An 18,188-nucleotide genomic window follows, 5' to 3' on the forward strand; every position below is an offset into this window, starting at 1 on the left:
TAATCCCTCCTTTTCCCACCCCTCATTCAGTATAGGTAGCCAGCTCGCCTTCACACCACAGCAGCCATCAGTGTCAGTCATTTCGCCGCTTGCCTCCAGTGCAGAAGCTTCCCCTTCCATTCCGTCTCTAATGCTGCCCAAGTCCATAGCCACCGGCCACAATGCAAACGTGCACAGAGAGCAAGGTGGCTGCTGCACAGGCGGCTAGCAGCAGAGTACCCTGGTCAGGAGCTCGCCTGATCTTCCTGCATTGCAGCATTTGCAATTTAGCCTGCTGCTTTGGTGCCCTTGCTCCTGTGGTGCCCTAGGCCATGGCCTAGGTGGCCTTGTCTTAAATCCGGCCCTGACTATGACTATGGTGGGAATAGATTGTTAAACCTGCAGAAGCTGCTGAACAGTATACTATTTAATAACCATGAGTCCCCAAAATGCCAAGTGCTGCAACAATAACCCCAAAGTAGCAAATGCAGTCTCTATGACCATCAAGTAATAACTGAAGCAACCGTTACCTCTGTCACATGAAATGCAACTACCATTACCTCTGACACATGAAATGCAGCAGAAAACGATTACTCCGACTCCACAAACGGTAAATGAGGCAAACATTACCTCACGCGACCACACACAGAGGCCCACAGCTGGGACACCCGGCGGCCAAAAGTGGGACACATTGCAGCGTGGGACAGGGGACCCTGAACCTGGGACGTGTCCCAGATAAAATGGGACGTCTGGTCAGGGTATCTAAACCTGCAGCTGAACTCTGGCCCCCTACCTTTGTGCTCTACCTCTCACCTCTAGATTGTAAGCCTTTGGGCAGGGTCCTCCTCCTTTTGTGTCCTACCTGATCATGCACCCCCATTACTGTGCACCCATGCTATGCATGTGAGTAAACCTAACTTGCCTAATCTCCTTGCTCCATCCAGTGACTGACTAAGCATTGCCTTGGTTTGTACTCATGCTGTGCTGCGTGATCTGGTTTTTCTTGTATTCCTGTATTGTTATATCAGGGGCAAACGCAGGATTTTTAAGGGGGGGGGGGGTTCCTGAAAGGTCCAGAAGCACGTATGTCCCCGAGTGCTTCCAAATACAAGTGGCTCCATACTGCTCATGCACAAAAGTGCGCTGGCATATTACGGAGCTGCCTATCTTTGGAAGTACTCAAGGACACAAGTGTTTCTGAGGGCTTCTGGAAGTAGCAAATTTGAACGGGGTACAGCGCTGGAACAACTCCCCAAGAGAGGAACAGGAGATAGACTTAGTTTGGAAAATTCAGTGGAATATGCCACATAGTGTCACATAGCGCAAGCGATACCCATATGATGCAGGGATATATGCATCTGCGGAAGATGGAGGCGCTATATAAATACTAAATAATAATAATTTGCCTCACCGGGATTGCACATTTATTTAGCTTTCCTGTATGACAAGAAGACACAGCCAGCCAGCCAGCACTAGGGGAAGAGGGAAAGAAAGGTGAATGAGGGAGGGCTGGTGCACAACAAGAGGGCTTCTGAGCGTATACTGCATGTATCATTTTTTTGAGTGATTCATTCAGAAATCGCTCTGAAAATCACTTCACAAAATCGCACTCACTAATTGCTAGCGATTGCTTTTGTGATTTTGGCGTGCACTAGCCCAGAGAGAGGAGTGGAGAAATTGAGAATAGCCTGAGATGGAGCAGAGAGCTTATCTGTATTGCAGTCCCACATCACACAGAGGCTACTTGCCTGTAATAGGACTCATGTCCCTGCTGGTCTCTCACACAAGTCAGAAAGCAGCCCTCCTGGAGTCTAGGGACTGTCAAAAACTTTTCACCTTGTTTAACACCTTATCCACACATGCAGTCATTATAACATAGGGGAGAGACAGATTTTTGCCCACGGACCCTCCAGGCAAGCTCTGCATCATGCTGTGTATATTTACCAGCTTGCCTGCCCTTTAATTGCACTTTTATCAGCTAGCCTAGTATTTTGCATTGCCTTACAACAATAAACCTGAATACACCAGACACCAGCCCTAAATCACTAAATGAAAAGGGACCTGGGGGGAGATTGCCCCCTTCCAGCCAGCACTAGGGGAAGGGGGGGAAACAAGGGTGAATGGAGAGACTGAGAGCAGATAGCATATCTGTATTGCAGTCCCACATCACACAGAGGCTACTTGCCTGTAATGTGTCTCCTGTCCCTGTCAGCCAAATCCAAAAAAGCTTTAATGGCAGGACCAAATACATTTAGCATTGCCAAAGCAAAAACAAAACATTAACAACATGGTGGGGGGAGATTGTGGGAATAGGGGAAGGATATAGGTATACAGTCATACCGTCCATAGGGTTGTGGAGGATGTAAGGGATGGTCAGCCTCTCACACAAGCTGCAGGCAGCCCTCCTGGAGTTTAGGGACTGTCAAAAACTTTTCAACCTATAAAATACCTTATGTAGCTGTCTACATGCAGTCTTCTCAATAGGGAAAGAGCTGAGTACGCCAGTGTATATTGCTGTATGTCACCCCTAAATATTGTATGTAATCTGAACTAAGGTCCAGCGCTGCGTAACATGTTGGCGCTTTATAAATACAATAAATAAATAGCAAGAGTGCAGTGGATTCAGGCTGTCACCAGAACATATGATGTGCACCCCCCCTCCCCCCAGAAAGTAATAACCCCTTTCTAATGCTATATCTCTGACATTGGACTTTTCCTCTAAAGGTGTGTACCAGACCTGTGTGGCCAGGTGTGTCTGTCTGTGTACCAGAGACAATAAGCAACATAGGTTCCATACTTACCAGGGGCTTCCTTAACCTATTTCGGTTCCTGGACGTAGTTTCTACGTCCCGGAACCATGCGCGCTACCGCGCGCTCTCGCGGCCGATCGTGCGCGTGCACGCGCACTCCCGGCCGCGGATTCGGTAGCCAAGGAATCAATGTATCGGGCTATGGTGCCCGATCACTGATTCCTCTCCCCCGCTGAAAAAGCGACAGCTTCTCTCGGAAGCTGTGCTTTTTCTGGCTGTCTCCTTCCCGATGCGTCACTCTAAGCGCGTGCTACGCTTAGAGTGACGTCATGTAAACAAGCTCATGGCCGACCATCTTGTGGCCAAAAAGTAATACTACACCTGAAAAAAAAATAAAAAAAAATTAACACACATTTACATTATAAATCTATTGTTTACCTCCCACCCTCCCAAAACTACCCAAATAAAATGTTTACTATAAAAAAAAAAAAAAACATTACAATAAAAAAAAAAAAACATGTAAATATTTACCTAAGGGTCTAAACTTTTTAAATATCAATGTAAAGATGAAATATTTCAATATTTTTTTTATTTTAAACTTGTAAATAGTGATAGATGCAAAATGGAAAAAATGCACCTTTATTTCCAAATAAAATATTGTCGCCATACATTGTGATAGGGACATAATTTTAACGGTGTAACAACCGGGACATATGGGCAAATACAATACGTGAGTTTTAATTATGGAGGCATGTATTATTTTAAAACTATAATGGCTGAAAACTGAGAAATAATGAATTTTTCCATTTTTTTCTTATTCTTCCTGTTAAAATGCATTTACAGTAAAGTGGCTCTTAGCAAAATGTACCCCCCAAAGAAAGCCTAATTGGTGGCGGAAAAAACAAGATATAGATCAGTGCATTGTGATAAGTAGTGATAAAGTTATAGGCTAATGAATGGGAGGTGAACATTTCTCACGTGAAAACGACGAAACGCGAATGGGTTAAAGAGAACCCGAGGTGTGTTTAAAGAATGTTATCTGCATACAGAGGCTGGATCTGCCTATACAGCCCAGCCTCTGTTGCTATCCCAAACCCCAATAAGGTCCCCCTGCACTCTGCAATCCCTCATAAATCACAGCCATGCTGTGAGGCTGTGTTTACATTTGTAGTGTCAGTCTCAGCTGCTCCCCCGCCTCCTGCATAGCTCCGGTCCCTGCCCCGTCCCTTCCCTCCAATCAGCAGGGAGGGAAGGGATGCAGGCGGGGACTGGAGTTCTGCAGGAGGCGGGGAGAGCAGCAGACTGACACTATAGAGATAAACACAGCTAGCTCTGACAAGCTGTTTGTCAGCAGCGTGGCTGTGATTTATGAGAGATTGCAGAGTGCAGGGGGACCTTAGGGGGGTTTGGGATAGCAACAGAGGCTGGGCTGTATAGGCAGATCCAGCCTCTGTATGCAGATAATATTCTTCAAACCCACCTCGGGTTCTCTTTAAAGAGAATCTGTATTGTTAAAATCACACAAAAGTAAACATACCAGTGCGTTAGGGGACATCTCCTATTCTCCTCTGTCACAATTTCTCCGCTCCCCGCCGCATTAAAAGTGGTTAAAAACTGTTTTAAAAAGTTTGTGTATAAACAAACAAAATGGCCACCAAAACAGGAAGTAGGTTGATGTACAGTATGTCCACACATAGAAAATACATCCATACACAAGCAGGCTGTATACAGGCTTCCTTTTTAATCTCAAGAGATCATTTGTGTGTTTCTTTCCCCCTGCAGCTATCTTCCACTGAAGTGTCAGGCTGTTTCTTCCTACAGAGTGCAGACAGCTGTGCCTGTATGTAATTCCTCAGTATGTGAAAGCCCAGCCAGCTCAGAGGAGGATTTATCCAGCTTGTAAAAGATAAGAGAGCAGAGAGAAGCTGCCCTAATCTAAATAACACACAGGCAGTGTGCAGAGAGGGGCCAGGACTGGAGGGGGAGATGCATCACAGAACCACAACACTGAAGAACTTGGCAGCCTTCCAGACACAGGGCGACAAGTCCGACAGGGGAGAGATAAGCTGATTTATTACAGAGATGGTGATAGTAGAACGTGCTGCAGTAAGCCAGAACACATTAGAATAGCTTTTGGAACGTGTAGGATGGAAGAAAACCGGATTAAATTTTTGTTACGGAGTCTCTTTAAGCCCCGTTAGGGCTGCCCATCTCTCGCCATCTCACTGGGTGCCTCTTGTCACCCGCAATTGTCCCTGAACGCCTGATCGAGTCGCGCTCCATTGCACATGTGTGGCCAGGTGTGCGTCCCCCGCCGCGCTCCCATCCCCGGGAGTGATCTGCACCTGCTCAGAAGTACTGCGCAGGTGCAGGTCGCTCCTAGGTATGGGAGCATGGCGAGGGAGCGTGCCTGGCTGGGGGAGACGGTGAGTGATGAGCAGCCCTAACGAGGTTTAAAGAGACCCTGTAATGAAAAAAAATCCCTCTGGGGGATACTTACCTTGGGAGGGGGAAGGCTCTAGATCCTAAGGAAGCTTCCCCCGTCCTCCTCCATGCCTCTGTTAGACTGACCAGGTCCCCTGAAGTGCAGCGATGTAAATATTTACCTCTCCGCGATCCTGCGCAGGCGTACTAGCGGCTTTTCGTTCGGGTAAGGCAGAAATAGCCAAACCCGATCGATCCGCTCTACTGCGCAGGTGCGAGTCCTTTTGCGCCGGTTCAGTAGAGCGGATACGATCGTGCTCGGCTATTTCCTCCTAGCCTGAATGAAGAGCTGCTACTGCACCTGCGCTGGATCCCGGAGAGGTAATGAAAACCTCGCTTGTCAGACTTGTCGGTAGGAGGATTCCGGTAGACTGCGGGGGAGCCAGCGCTGGACTGTCTGCAGCTACAGGGATGGGGAAGGCTCATTGGGACCCTGCGGCTTCCCCCTCCCGACGTAAGTAACCCTCAGGGGACATTTGTTATAATTACAGAGTCTCTTGTTCTATTACAGAACAAGAGTGGAAAAAAAATTCAAAAAAACCAGTATACATTTCAAAAAAAGTATACATTTAAATGCGTAAATGACAGTTAGTTAATGAAGCAAAACCCGACTTTAGCGGTCAATAGCAAAGCCCCCTTACATGCTAGAAACACAAAATTTGTCAGGATATGTTATGGCGGGAAGCGGCATGTGTGGCAACGGCTGGCAGAGATTTTCAATCAACTTCAGAAGATTGCAAGATAGAGGATATTGGCATGTGACATTTCCGAGGATATTGGCGTGGGAAAATGTTTTTAAAAGAACAAGTAAGTATTTCTGGTTAATTAAGATTATTAAAATAATTTTCTCATTGTTGTGTTTTATTCCAATTAACCCTTCATGGAAATGGTTAATGGGTACTTTGTACCCCTATACTCATTTCTCCTGGGAGCGGGGTGGGCACCTGGGGACCCTTTTCAAAGGGGACTCCCAGATGCTACCATGAACTCCCCCAGGGAGTCGTCGCCCCCACCTCCTCCTGGGGCACTGGAGATGGGGAAGAGCCTCTTGCCCATGGATTAGACAGGGCTCCGGGGGGGGGGGGGGAGGGGAGAGCAGAGCTTGGCCTCCCTCCCCCCCGGAGCCCCCATACCATTAACCATGCGGGCTGGTGTAGCTCAGGGTGCGAAGCCCCAGTTGGCCAGGGCTCCGCAATCTGGCTATCCCAGACAGGAGACAAGGGGTTAGCTATACTCGGTAGGGGGGACCCCACGCCATTTTTTTTAAATTTCCCACCCTCTGAACATGAAAAAAAAAATATAGGAAAAGATTATTTTTTTTCCCATTGTTCTTTTAACATATCCTGTAAATTTCGTGTTTCTAGCATGTAAGGGGGCTTTGCTATTAACCGCTAAAGTCGGCGGGTCTTTATTAAAATGTATACTTTTTCATTTGAAATTTTAAAAATCGATTTTCTCAAAAACTATAAGGTCTTTTTGAAAACATTTTTTCCTCTTGTTCCCACTGTTCTTCTTAACATATCCGGCAAATTTGGTGTTTCTACATTGTAAGGGGGCTTTGCTATTAACCACTAAAATCGGTGGGGTTTTGCGAGTTTTTAATCACAAATACTTTTTCATTTGAAACTTTAAATTCGATTTTCTCAAAAACTAAAAGTTCTTTTTGAATTTTTTTTTAAGTTGTAGCCCCATCTCACCTTTATAATCCGTGCAATTTTGGGGATTGTAGCATGTATGAGGGCCTTGCTATTAACATTAAAGAGACTCTGAAGCGAGAATAAATCTCGCTTCAGAGCTCATAGTTAGCAGGGGCATATGTGCCCCTACTAAACCGCTGTTATCGCGCCGCTAAACGGGGGTCCCTTCACCCCCAAACCCACCCCCGCAATACTTGGTCGTCGACTTGGTCGTTCCTGGAGGCAGGGCTAACTGCCGCAGCCCTGCCTCCAGTCGCGGCTATCAGCGGCGCATCGCCGCCTCTCCCCCGCCCCTCTCAGTGAAGGAAGACTGAGAGGGGCGGGGGGAGAGGCGGAGATACGCGCTGACAGGCGCGTGGGGCAGGGCTGCGGCGGTTAGGCCTGCCCCAATGCGGAAGCGCTCCCCCGCTGCACCGAGGGGATTTGGGGGATCAGGGACCCCCGTTAAGCCGCGGGATAGCGGCGTTTTAGCAGGGGCACACATGCCCCTGCTATCTATGAGGTCTGAAGCGAGATTTATTCTCGCTTCAGACTCTCTTTAAGGGCCCGTTCACACTTATAAACGTTTTGCGGGAGTGATTTTCCCGCGATTAACGCAGAAAAATCCATGGACACTGCAGCGGTTTTGGAGCGATCGCGATTAGCATGCTTTGCACGCTAATCACGATCGCTAATCGCGGAACGCTCGTCGCCGGCAAACCGCTGCATGCAGCGCGGTTGCGGTTATCGCTAACCGCAACCGCGGCAGTGAGAACACTGCCACTTGCTACATTGTGTAGCGTTTTTTGCAAAACCGCTAGCGGTTTGCCATGAGTGGGAATTGCGCAATTCCCGCTCAGGTGAGAACGGGTCCTAAAGGTAAATCTGGATCACGACCTGTGATCACGGATTGTAATGGTAATCACGGCTAAAAGCGAGTCCAATTTGTAAGTCAGTTTCAAATCCGGGTCACAATTGCGGCTTATCCGGATTTTGGGACTGCCACGGCCGGATTTATTCGAATCTGTGATCGGGGTATCCGAGCAACACTACTTGTCATTTTCAGACGCTTTTTTCTTGTTTGTTTTTTTTGTGCTTGCAATTCTGCATTTTGCTATTTTTTTTATTATTATTATTCAGTTCTCCTTTCCTAGTTTGCATTTTAAATAAATTTTTTACGCATTTAAATTTTTTCCATGCATAGCAATGAAGTTCATTTACATGAAATAGTATGTAATTAACGGTATATTTGCATGCACATTTACGCATTTGAAATGCAAAACTTTGCATTTTTATTGATTTGCATTGTATGCCATTTGCATCTCTGTTGCAGGAAAAAGCATACAATACACAAAAATTGCACAACAACGCATATCAAATGCAAGGCTATCGACTTGATTTAGATGTACGGTGAAAGCAAACTCACAAAAAAACGGAAATTGCACGCAAATCTTGTCATGTGTTCAGGGTGCCTAAAATAGGTATGTGGTTAGTGTGGTCAATCATTTGCCAGATACCTGATCCAGGGCCAGGCTGAGGCAGAGACAAGAGAGGCTCCAGCCTCAGGGCGCAGTGTAGGAGGGGGCGCACAACTCACTCAGTTATCATTCCCCTATTGTGTTTGAAGCTGAGAGAAATAAGAAAAGGGGATACATGGCAGTGACTGCAAGCCAGATAACTAGAGATTAAAGTGTTGGGGGCCCTGGGGTGCCTAATAGCAATCAGTGTGTGATGGCTCGGGTGGCAGGGATGGAGGGGCGCACTTTGGTGTCTCAGCCTTTGGTGCTGGAGGACCTTGTCCCAGCTTTGACCTGATCTGTATCTATATTCTGGTAGCTTGAAGTACTAAAAGCTGAGTGTTAGTTGGATAGCTACAAATTTGGTTTGTTTAACCATTTTAGCCTTTTTGACGTGACTGTCACGTCAAAAGGCTGCTACTGCACGCACCCGCGTGCTCCCATGCCGCCCCCCGTTAGCCCGGAGATCAATTAATGGAAACATAGTTCCCATTTATTGATCTACCGACAGTTTTTTTTTTTTTTTTGTGAGGCGCTTCTGGCGCAATGGAAGGTATAGGAAAAACGCAAAACGCTCACAAAATCGCTTTGTGCAGCAATTGCGTTTGCGTTTTTAGGAATAAATACATTGTATTTATTATTTTTCAGGTCAAAGAGTACACTTCCTGACTTGCATCAGGGAGTGAATTACAAAACCGCTCTGGAAAAGCGCTTAGAAAAGCGCTTTTAACAAAAACGCAATGTGCAGTGGAGCATCGGGAGGCGCTTAAAAAAAAACTCACATAAAAACGCAGAACGCTTGCATTTTCGTTTTTAGATGTGAACGAGGCCTAACAGTGTGCTGCACAGTGATACAACTTAGCAGACAAATGAGTCTGCCCCCCCTTTTCTGCCCACTAACAAAGCTTTCTGTTGGTGGGCTCTGATCGTTGCTGCAGGTTTTTGTTTTTTTTTAATTAATTTATTTTAATTTAAATAAAAATATCAATTTTTTTCCCTATCCCCTCCCTCCCCCTGATGGCCAATCAGGGTGATCCCCTCTCATAGGCATCAGCTTAAGCATTATGTAGGTAGTTTGTGCAGGGGGGTTAAATAAGCATTAGGTAGGTAGTTTGTGCAGGGGGATTAAGCGTTAGGTAGGTAGTTTGTGCAGGGGGTTAAGCGTTAGGTATGTAGTTTGTGCAGGGGGGGGGGGGGGGGTTAAGCGTTAGGTAGGTAGTTTGTGCAGGGGGATAAGCGTTAGGTAGGTAGTTTGTGAAGGGAGTTAAGCGTTAGGTAGGTAGTTTGTGCAGGAGGTTAAGCGTTAGGTAGGTAGTTTGTGCAGGGGGTTAAGCGTTAGGTAGGTAGTTTGTGCAGGGGGGTTAAGCGTTAGGTAGGTAGTTTGTGCAGGGGGTTAAGCGTTAGGTATGTAGTTTGTGCAGGGGGGGGGGGGGGGGTTAAGCGTTAGGTAGGTAGTTTGTGCAGGGGGATAAGCGTTAGGTAGGTAGTTTGTGCAGGGGGTTAAGCGTTAGGTAGGTAGTTTGTGCAGGGGGTTAAGCGTTAGGTAGGTAGTTTGTGCAGGGGGTTAAGCGTTAGGTAGGTAGTTTGTGCAGGGGGGTTAAGCGTTAGGTAGGTAGTTTGTGCAGGTGGGTTAAGCGTTAGGTAGGTAGTTTGTGCAGGGGGTTAAGCGTTAGGTAGGTAGTTTGTGCAGGGGGTTAAGCGTTAGGTAGGTAGTTTGTGCAGGGGGTTAAGCGTTAGGTAGGTAGTTTGTGCAGGGGGTTAAGCGTTAGGTAGGTAGTTTGTGCAGGGGGTTAAGCGTTAGGTAGGTAGTTTGTGCAGGGGGGTTAAGCGTTAGGTAGGTAGTTTGTGCAGGGGGTTAAGCGTTAGGTAGGTCATTTGTGTAGGGGGATTAAGCGTTAGGTAGGTAGTTTGTGCAGGTGGGTTAAGCGTTAGGTAGGTAGTTTGTGCAGGGGGTTAAGCATTAGGTATGTAGTTTGTGCAGGGGGTTAAGGGTTATGTAGGTAGTTTGTGCAGGGGGGTTAAGCGTTAGGTAGGTAGTTTGTGCAGGGGGGTTAAGCGTTAGGTAGGTAGTTTGTGCAGGGGGTTAAGCGTTAGGTAGGTAGTTTGTGCAGGGGGGTTAAGCGTTAGGTAGGTAGTTTGTGCAGGGGGGTTAAGCGTTAGGTAGGTAGTTTGTGCAGGGGGTTAAGCGTTAGGTAGGTAGTTTGTGCAGGGGGTTAAGCGTTAGGTAGGTAGTTTGTGCAGGGGGGTTAAGCGTTAGGTAGGTAGTTTGTGCAGGTGGGTTAAGCGTTAGGTAGGTAGTTTGTGCAGGTAGGTTAAGCGTTATGTAGGTAGTTTGTGCAGGGGGTTAAGCGTTAGGTAGGTAGTTTGTGCAGGTGGGTTAAGCGTTAGGTAGGTAGTTTGTGCAGGGGGTTAAGCGTTAGGTAGGTAGTTTGTGCAGGGGGTTAAGCGTTAGGTAGGTAGTTTGTGCAGGGGGTTAAGCGTTAGGTAGGTAGTTTGTGCAGGGGGTTAAGCGTTAGGTAGGTAGTTTGTGCTGGGGGTTAAGCGTTAGGTAGGTAGTTTGTACAGGGGGTTAAGTGTTAGGTAGGTAGTTTGTGCAGGGGGGTTAAGCGTTAGGTAGGTAGTTTGTGCAGGGGGTTAAGCATTAGGTAGGTAGTTTGTGCAGGGGGTTAAGCGTTAGGTAGGTAGTTTGTGCAGGGGGTTAAGCGTTAGGTAGGTAGTTTGTGCAGGTGGGTTAAGCGTTAGGTAGGTAGTTTGTGCAGGGGGTTAAGCGTTAGGTATGTAGTTTGTGCAGGGGGTTAAGGGTTATGTAGGTAGTTTGTGCAGGGGGGTTAAGCGTTAGGTAGGTAGTTTGTGCAGGGGGGTTAAGCGTTAGGTAGGTAGTTTGTGCAGGGGGTTAAGCGTTAGGTAGGTAGTTTGTGCAGGGGGATTAAGCGTTAGGTAGGTAGTTTGTGCAGGGGGGTTAAGCGTTAGGTAGGTAGTTTGTGCAGGGGGTTAAGCGTTAGGTAGGTAGTTTGTGCAGGGGGTTAAGCGTTAGGTAGGTAGTTTGTGCAGGGGGGTTAAGCGTTAGGTAGGTAGTTTGTGCAGGTGGGTTAAGCGTTAGGTAGGTAGTTTGTGCAGGGGGTTAAGCGTTAGGTAGGTAGTTTGTGCAGGGGGTTAAGCGTTAGGTAGGTAGTTTGTGCAGGGGGTTAAGCGTTAGGTAGGTAGTTTGTGCAGGGGGTTAAGCGTTAGGTAGGTAGTTTGTGCAGGGGGTTAAGCGTTAGGTAGGTAGTTTGTGCAGGGGGGTTAAGCGTTAGGTAGGTAGTTTGTGCAGGGGGTTAAGCATTAGGTAGGTAGTTTGTGCAGGGGGTTAAGCGTTAGGTAGGTCATTTGTGTAGGGGGATTAAGCGTTAGGTAGGTAGTTTGTGCAGGTGGGTTAAGCGTTAGGTAGGTAGTTTGTGCAGGGGGTTAAGCATTAGGTATGTAGTTTGTGCAGGCGGTTAAGGGTTATGTAGGTAGTTTGTGCAGGGGGGTTAAGCGTTAGGTAGGTAGTTTGTGCAGGGGGGTTATCCGTTAGGTAGGTAGTTTGTGCAGGGGGTTAAGCGTTAGGTAGGTAGTTTGTGCAGGGGGATTAAGCGTTAGGTAGGTAGTTTGTGCAGGGGGGTTAAGCGTTAGGTAGGTAGTTTGTGCAGGGGGTTAAGCGTTAGGTAGGTAGTTTGTGCAGGGGGTTAAGCGTTAGGTAGGTAGTTTGTGCAGGGGGTTAAGTGTTAGGTAGGTAGTTTGTGCAGGGGGTTAAGCGTTAGGTAGGTAGTTTGTGCAGGTAGGTTAAGCGTTATGTAGGTAGTTTGTGCAGGGGGGGGTTAAGTGTAAGGTAGGAAGTTTGTGCAGGGGGATTAAGCGTTAGGTAGGTAGTTTGTGCAGGGGGTTAAGCGTTAGGTAGGTAGTTTGTGCAGGGGGGTTAAGCGTTAGGTAGGTAGTTTGTGCAGGTGGGTTAAGCGTTAGGTAGGTAGTTTGTGCAGGGGGTTAAGCGTTAGGTAGGTAGTTTGTGCAGGGGGTTAAGCGTTAGGTAGGTAGTTTGTGCAGGGGGTTAAGCGTTAGGTAGGTAGTTTGTGCTGGGGGTTAAGCGTTAGGTAGGTAGTTTGTGCAGGGGGTTAAGCGTTAGGTAGGTAGTTTGTGCAGGGGGGTTAAGCGTTAGGTAGGTAGTTTGTGCAGGGGGTTAAGCATTAGGTAGGTAGTTTGTGCAGGGGGTTAAGCGTTAGGTAGGTCATTTGTGCAGGGGGATTAAGCGTTAGGTAGGTAGTTTGTGCAGGTGGGTTAAGCGTTAGGTAGGTAGTTTGTGCAGGGGGTTAAGCGTTAGATAGGTAGTTTGTGCAGGGGGTTAAGCGTTAGGTAGGTCATTTGTGCAGGGGGATTAAGCGTTAGGTAGGTAGTTTGTGCAGGTGGGTTAAGCGTTAGGTAGGTAGTTTGTGCAGGGGGTTAAGCGTTAGATAGGTAGTTTGTGCAGGGGGTTAAGTGTTAGGTAGGTAGTTTGTGCAGGGGGTTAAGCATTAGGTAGGTAGTTTGTGCAGGTGGGTTAAGCGTTATGTAGGTATTTTGTGCAGGGGGGGTTAAGTGTAAGGTAGGTAGTTTGTGCAGGGGGATTAAGCGTTAGGTAGGTAGTTTGTGCAGGGGGGGGTTAAGCGTTAGGTAGGTAGTTTGTGCAGGGGGTTAAGCGTTAGGTATGTAGTTTGTGCAGGGGGTTAAGGGTTATGTAGGTAGTTTGTGCAGGGGGGTTAAGCGTTAGGTAGGTAGTTTGTGCAGGGGGGTTAAGCGTTAGGTAGGTAGTTTGTGCAGGGGGTTAAGCGTTAGGTAGGTAGTTTGTGCAGGGGGATTAAGCGTTAGGTAGGTAGTTTGTGCAGGGGGGTTAAGCGTTAGGTAGGTAGTTTGTGCAGGGGGTTAAGCGTTAGGTAGGTAGTTTGTGCAGGGGGTTAAGCGTTAGATAGGTAGTTTGTGCAGGGGGTTAAGTGTTAGGTAGTTTGTGCAGGGGGTTAAGCATTAGGTAGGTAGTTTGTGCAGGTGGGTTAAGCGTTATGTAGGTAGTTTGTGCAGGGGGGGTTAAGTGTAAGGTAGGTAGTTTGTGCAGGGGGATTAAGCGTTAGGTAGGTAGTTTGTGCAGGGGGGGGTTAAGCGTTAGGTAGGTAGTTTGTGCAGGGGTGGGTTGGTTTAAGCATTAGGTAGGTAGTTTGTGCAAGGGGGTTAAGTGTTAGGTAGGTAGTTTGTGCAGGGGTGGGTTGGTTTAAGCATTTTGTAAGTAGTTTGTGCAGGGGGTTAAGCGTTAGGTAGGTAGTTTGGTTGGGGAGTTAAGGGTTAAGTGTTATGTAGGTAGTTTTTGAAGTGGGGTTAAGGGTTATGTAGGTAGTTTGTGCAGGGGGGGGGGGGGTTTAAGCGTTAGGTAGGTAGTTTATGCGGGGAGTTAAAGGTTAAGTGTTAGGTAGGTAGTTGCAGGGGTTAAGGGTTAAGTGTTAGGTAGGTCATTTGTGCGGGGTGGGGTTTAAGTCGGGGGTGGGTTCTGTGTGAGAGTAAGGTTAGGTTTGTTCTTAGTAAAATATCGGTATTTAATAACAATATTTCACTATCGTCATGACTGGGTGCCCAAATTTCCCAGGGCCCCTGCAGAGTTTTTGCCAGCATAGCAACTCACTCCTCTGTCCATGAACTCCTGCACTCCTGAACCTCTCACCTGTGACCTGGCGCATATTATCATGTAATAACGAGCCGCCAGCTAGGTCACTAAGAAGACGCACCCCTGACAAGATGAACACGGGAGCGCACAGAGCAACCAGGGAAAAGGTTGGGGGGGGGGGGGGGGCTCATCAGCACTTGGTGGCCCTGGGGTAATTGCCTTGTTTGCCCTTATGGAAGTGCCGCCTTGCTCCTACACCCAAGCGAATGGGAACTGCTGTTGCTCTGGCGGCGTTCAGCGTGTGACGCTTCAATTTCGGCGTGCAGACATCTACCCAGTAGTCCGACTCCTTTGTGATCCACTGGTAGATTGCAATTGAAGCAGTGGGCACCCCCAGAGGCGTCACTAGGGTTGGTGTCACCCGGTGCAGAAACTCATGGTGTCACCCCTTCTTACCCCATGAACCTCCAACCTCACCATGCAGTAACATTGCTTGTTATAGGGGGGAGTTAAGATGATCACCATGTGGTCCTGGTGGCCTCTGAACTCTGTTATAAGCTCAACAAGAAGCAGCCAGAAGGGAGAAGAGCGGGAGGGAGAAGTACAGCAGGCACTAGCCTGGTCTATAATTACATAGCCTACTCCACTCTCCCTTAGCCTGGAGCTTGCTGTCACCCCCCTCTGCTAGTGACACCTGGTGCGGTCCGCACCTCTACTGGGTACCCCTGCTATAAACAGTATCATTATTTGACTGCTGACATCAGAACAGTGTAATTACCATTACCAGTTCAGATCACAAAACAGAAAATAACTCTCACCCCCTCCCAGCATTGTCCTGACCTAGCTGTGGACAGGGCCGGCCTTTGACCTGAGCGACCGGTGCGATCGCTCAGGGCGCCGGCTTCCAGGGGGGCGCTCCTGTCCCCTGGCCGCATGTTTTAATATGGACTTATGAGGCTGCCGCTGCGGGCCCCGGCTGGGTCCTCTCGCTCCGCCCCCTGGTGCCAAACATGTCCGTGATGGAGGGGGGAGCCGCAGCGTTGGGAGGGCAGCCCGACCTCTCCCTCCCTTCCTCTCCGGGCCACCCTCCGTGCTCCCCCCTCCGATCCGATGCAGACTGCAGCAGGGTCCAGGGATAACAACTCACCTCCCTGGTTCCGATCGCCGGCGCCTCTCACTTGCCGCTGGTCTCTTCTACATACATAGTCACTGATACACTGTGTATCAGTAACTATGTAGAAGAGAGTAGACCAGCGGCAAGTGAGAGGCGCCGGCGATCGGAACCAGGGAGGTGAGTTGTTATCCCTGCTGCAGTCTGCATCGGATCGGAGGGGGGAGCACGGAGGGTGGCCCGGAGAGGAAGGGAGGGAGAGGTCGGGCTGCCCTCCCCGCGGCTCCCCCTGAGGGGTGGAGGAGGGCACCTACCTACCTACCTACCTACTCTATACTGGGGGCACTTACCTATCTAACCTATACTGGGGGGCAGCTACCTATCTAACCTATACTGGGGGCGGCTATCTATCTAGCCAATACTGGGGGCACCTACCTATACTGCGGGGCAGCTACCTATCTAACCTATACTGGGGGCAGCTACCTATCTAACCTATACTGGGGGCAGCTACCTATCTAACCTATACTGGGGGGCACCTACCTATCTAACCTATACTGGGGGCAGCTACCTATCTAACCTATACTGGGGCAGCTACCTATCTAACCTATACTGGGGGGCAGCTACCTATCTAACCTATACTTGGGGGCAGCTACCTATCTAACCTATACGGGGGGCAGCTATCTATCTAACCAATACTGGGGGGCAGCTACCTATCTAACCTATACTGGGGGGCAGCTACCTATCTAACCTATACGGGGGCCAGCTACCTATCTAACCTATACTGGGGGGCAGCTACCTATCTAACCTATACTGGGGGCAGCTACCTATCTAACCTATACTGGGGGCAGCTACCTATCTAACCTATACTGGGGGCAGCTACCTATCTAACCTATACTGGGGGGCACCTACCTATCTAACCTATACTGGGGGCAGCTACCTATCTAATCTATACTGGGGGCAGCTACCTATCTAACCTATACTGGGGGCAGCTACCTATCTAACCTATACTGGGGGCAGCTACCTATCTAACCTATACTGGGGGGCACCTACCTATCTAACCTATACTGGGGGCAGCTACCTATCTAATCTATACTGGGGGCAGCTACCTATCTAACCTATACTGGGGGCAGCTACCTATCTAACCTATACTGGGGGGCAGCTACCTATCTAACCTATACTGGGGGCAGCTACCTATCTAACCTATACTGGGGACAGCTACCTATCTAACTTATACTGGGGCAGCTACCTATCTAACCTATACTGGGGGCAGCTACCTATCTAACCTATACTGGGGGGCAGCTACCTATCTAACCTATACTGGGGGCAGCTACCTATTTAACCTATACTGGGGGCAGCTACCTATCTAACCTATACTGGGGGGCAGCTACCTATCTAACCTATACTGGGGGGGGCAGCTACCTATCTAACCTATACTGGGGGCAGCTACCTATCTAACCTATACTGGGGTGCAGCTATCTAACTTATACTGGGTGCAGCTACCTATCTAACCTATACTGGGGGCAGCTACCTATCTAACCTATACTGGGGCAGCTACCTATCTAACCTATACTGGTGGCAGCTACCTATCTAATCTATACTGGGGCAGCTACCTATCTAACCTATATTGCAGGTACCTACCTATCTAACCTATAGCTGGGACAAATGCCTACCTAACCTATACTGGGGCAAGTATACTGGCTACCTATACAGGGGGCATCTACCTGGCTAACCTATACTGGGGGGGAATCTATAGCTGGCTACCTTTACTGGGTCACCTATGCCTGGCTACCTATACTGGGGGGGGGGGACTTATAGCTATAGGTCAGGAATCAGGATGGTCGGAGGCACGCTGAGCCTCAGGCTGCTGCAGAGAAGCGCGCAGCACGTGTGCCACTCAACCCTGTGACATTATCCTGAGTGACAACACGCTCACACGCGAAGAGGATGAATTGGGGAGGGGGGGGGCACCAAAATCTGGTTACGCTCAGGGCGCTGTGAAGCCTAAGGCCGGCCCTGGCTGTGGAAATCATATGGAGGCCAGAAAAACAGAGATATTATTGTAGACAGAAGATCTCACCTGTGCAGTGATCGGAATCTGCTGCAGTGTGAGATATCACAGCTGACTTATATAGAACACTGTGGAACGCTCCCTCACCTCTCCTGATAGAGATGTTATGCAACATTTACTGTATGACCAGCGCACAGCTCATGGTCGCGGAAAGTTCAGATTTAGAAATCAGGTTTTGGGACAACATGGATTACTGGAAGTTGTGTTTTGGACTTCAGTCAGTAGGGTCATTGCCTCACAGAGTCTTGTGTTTATCATAGACAGCCCTAATTCAATTAAAGCAAGTCTGAAGCTTAACCACCCTGGCGTTCTGATTAAATCGCCAGGGAGGCTGCGGGAGGGTTTTTTTTAAATAAAAAAAAAACTATTTCATGCAGCCAACTGAAAGTTGGCTGCATGAAAGCCCACTAGAGGGCGCTCCGGAGGCGATCTTCCGATCGCCTCCGGCGCCCAGAATAAACAAGGAAGGCCGCAATGAGCGGCCTTCCTTGTTTTGCTTATATCGTCGCCATAGCGACGAGCGGAGTGACGTCATCGACGTCAGCCGACGTCCTGACGTCAGCCGCCTCCGATCCAGCCCTTAGCGCTGGCCGGAACTTTTTGTTCCGGCTGCGCAGGGCTCAGGCGGCTAGGGGGGCCCTCTTTCGCCGCTGCTCGCGGCGAATCGCCGCAGAGCGGCGGCGATCAGGCAGCACACGCGGCTGGCAAAGTGCCGGCTGCGTGTGCTGCTTTTTATTTCATCAAAATCGGCCCAGCAGGGCCTGAGCGGCAGCCGCTGGCGGTGTTGGACGAGCTGAGCTCGTCCAGACCGCTCAGCTGGTTAATTAAAAATAAAAAACAGATACCCAAGAAGAGGAAAGGCCGTGGGTCCTATAGAGCCTTCCAGTTCTCCTGGCATTGTCCTCGTTCACCCGCAGGCTCCTCTGTTTGAATCCCCCGCCGCAGGAGACTTTGTCAGTCTTCAG

The 18,188-nt window shown here is 48.8% G+C and overlaps 1 protein-coding gene across 1 annotated transcript in view; it reads right to left on the minus strand.

The window, feature by feature from the left end:
* The window catches only part of LOC137539145 (uncharacterized), an 85,428-nt gene extending 68,168 nt beyond the window's left edge, over positions 1–17,260 (minus strand). The window contains exon 1 of the mRNA XM_068261647.1: positions 17,233–17,260. The gene's annotated coding sequence lies outside the window, so the exon portion shown is untranslated. The remainder of the gene's footprint in view (positions 1–17,232) is intronic.
* Positions 17,261–18,188: the final 928 nt, after the last annotated feature.

Source organism: Hyperolius riggenbachi, chromosome 11 (genome assembly GCF_040937935.1).
Source record: "Hyperolius riggenbachi isolate aHypRig1 chromosome 11, aHypRig1.pri, whole genome shotgun sequence".
NCBI classification, from domain to species: Eukaryota; Metazoa; Chordata; class Amphibia; order Anura; family Hyperoliidae; genus Hyperolius; species Hyperolius riggenbachi.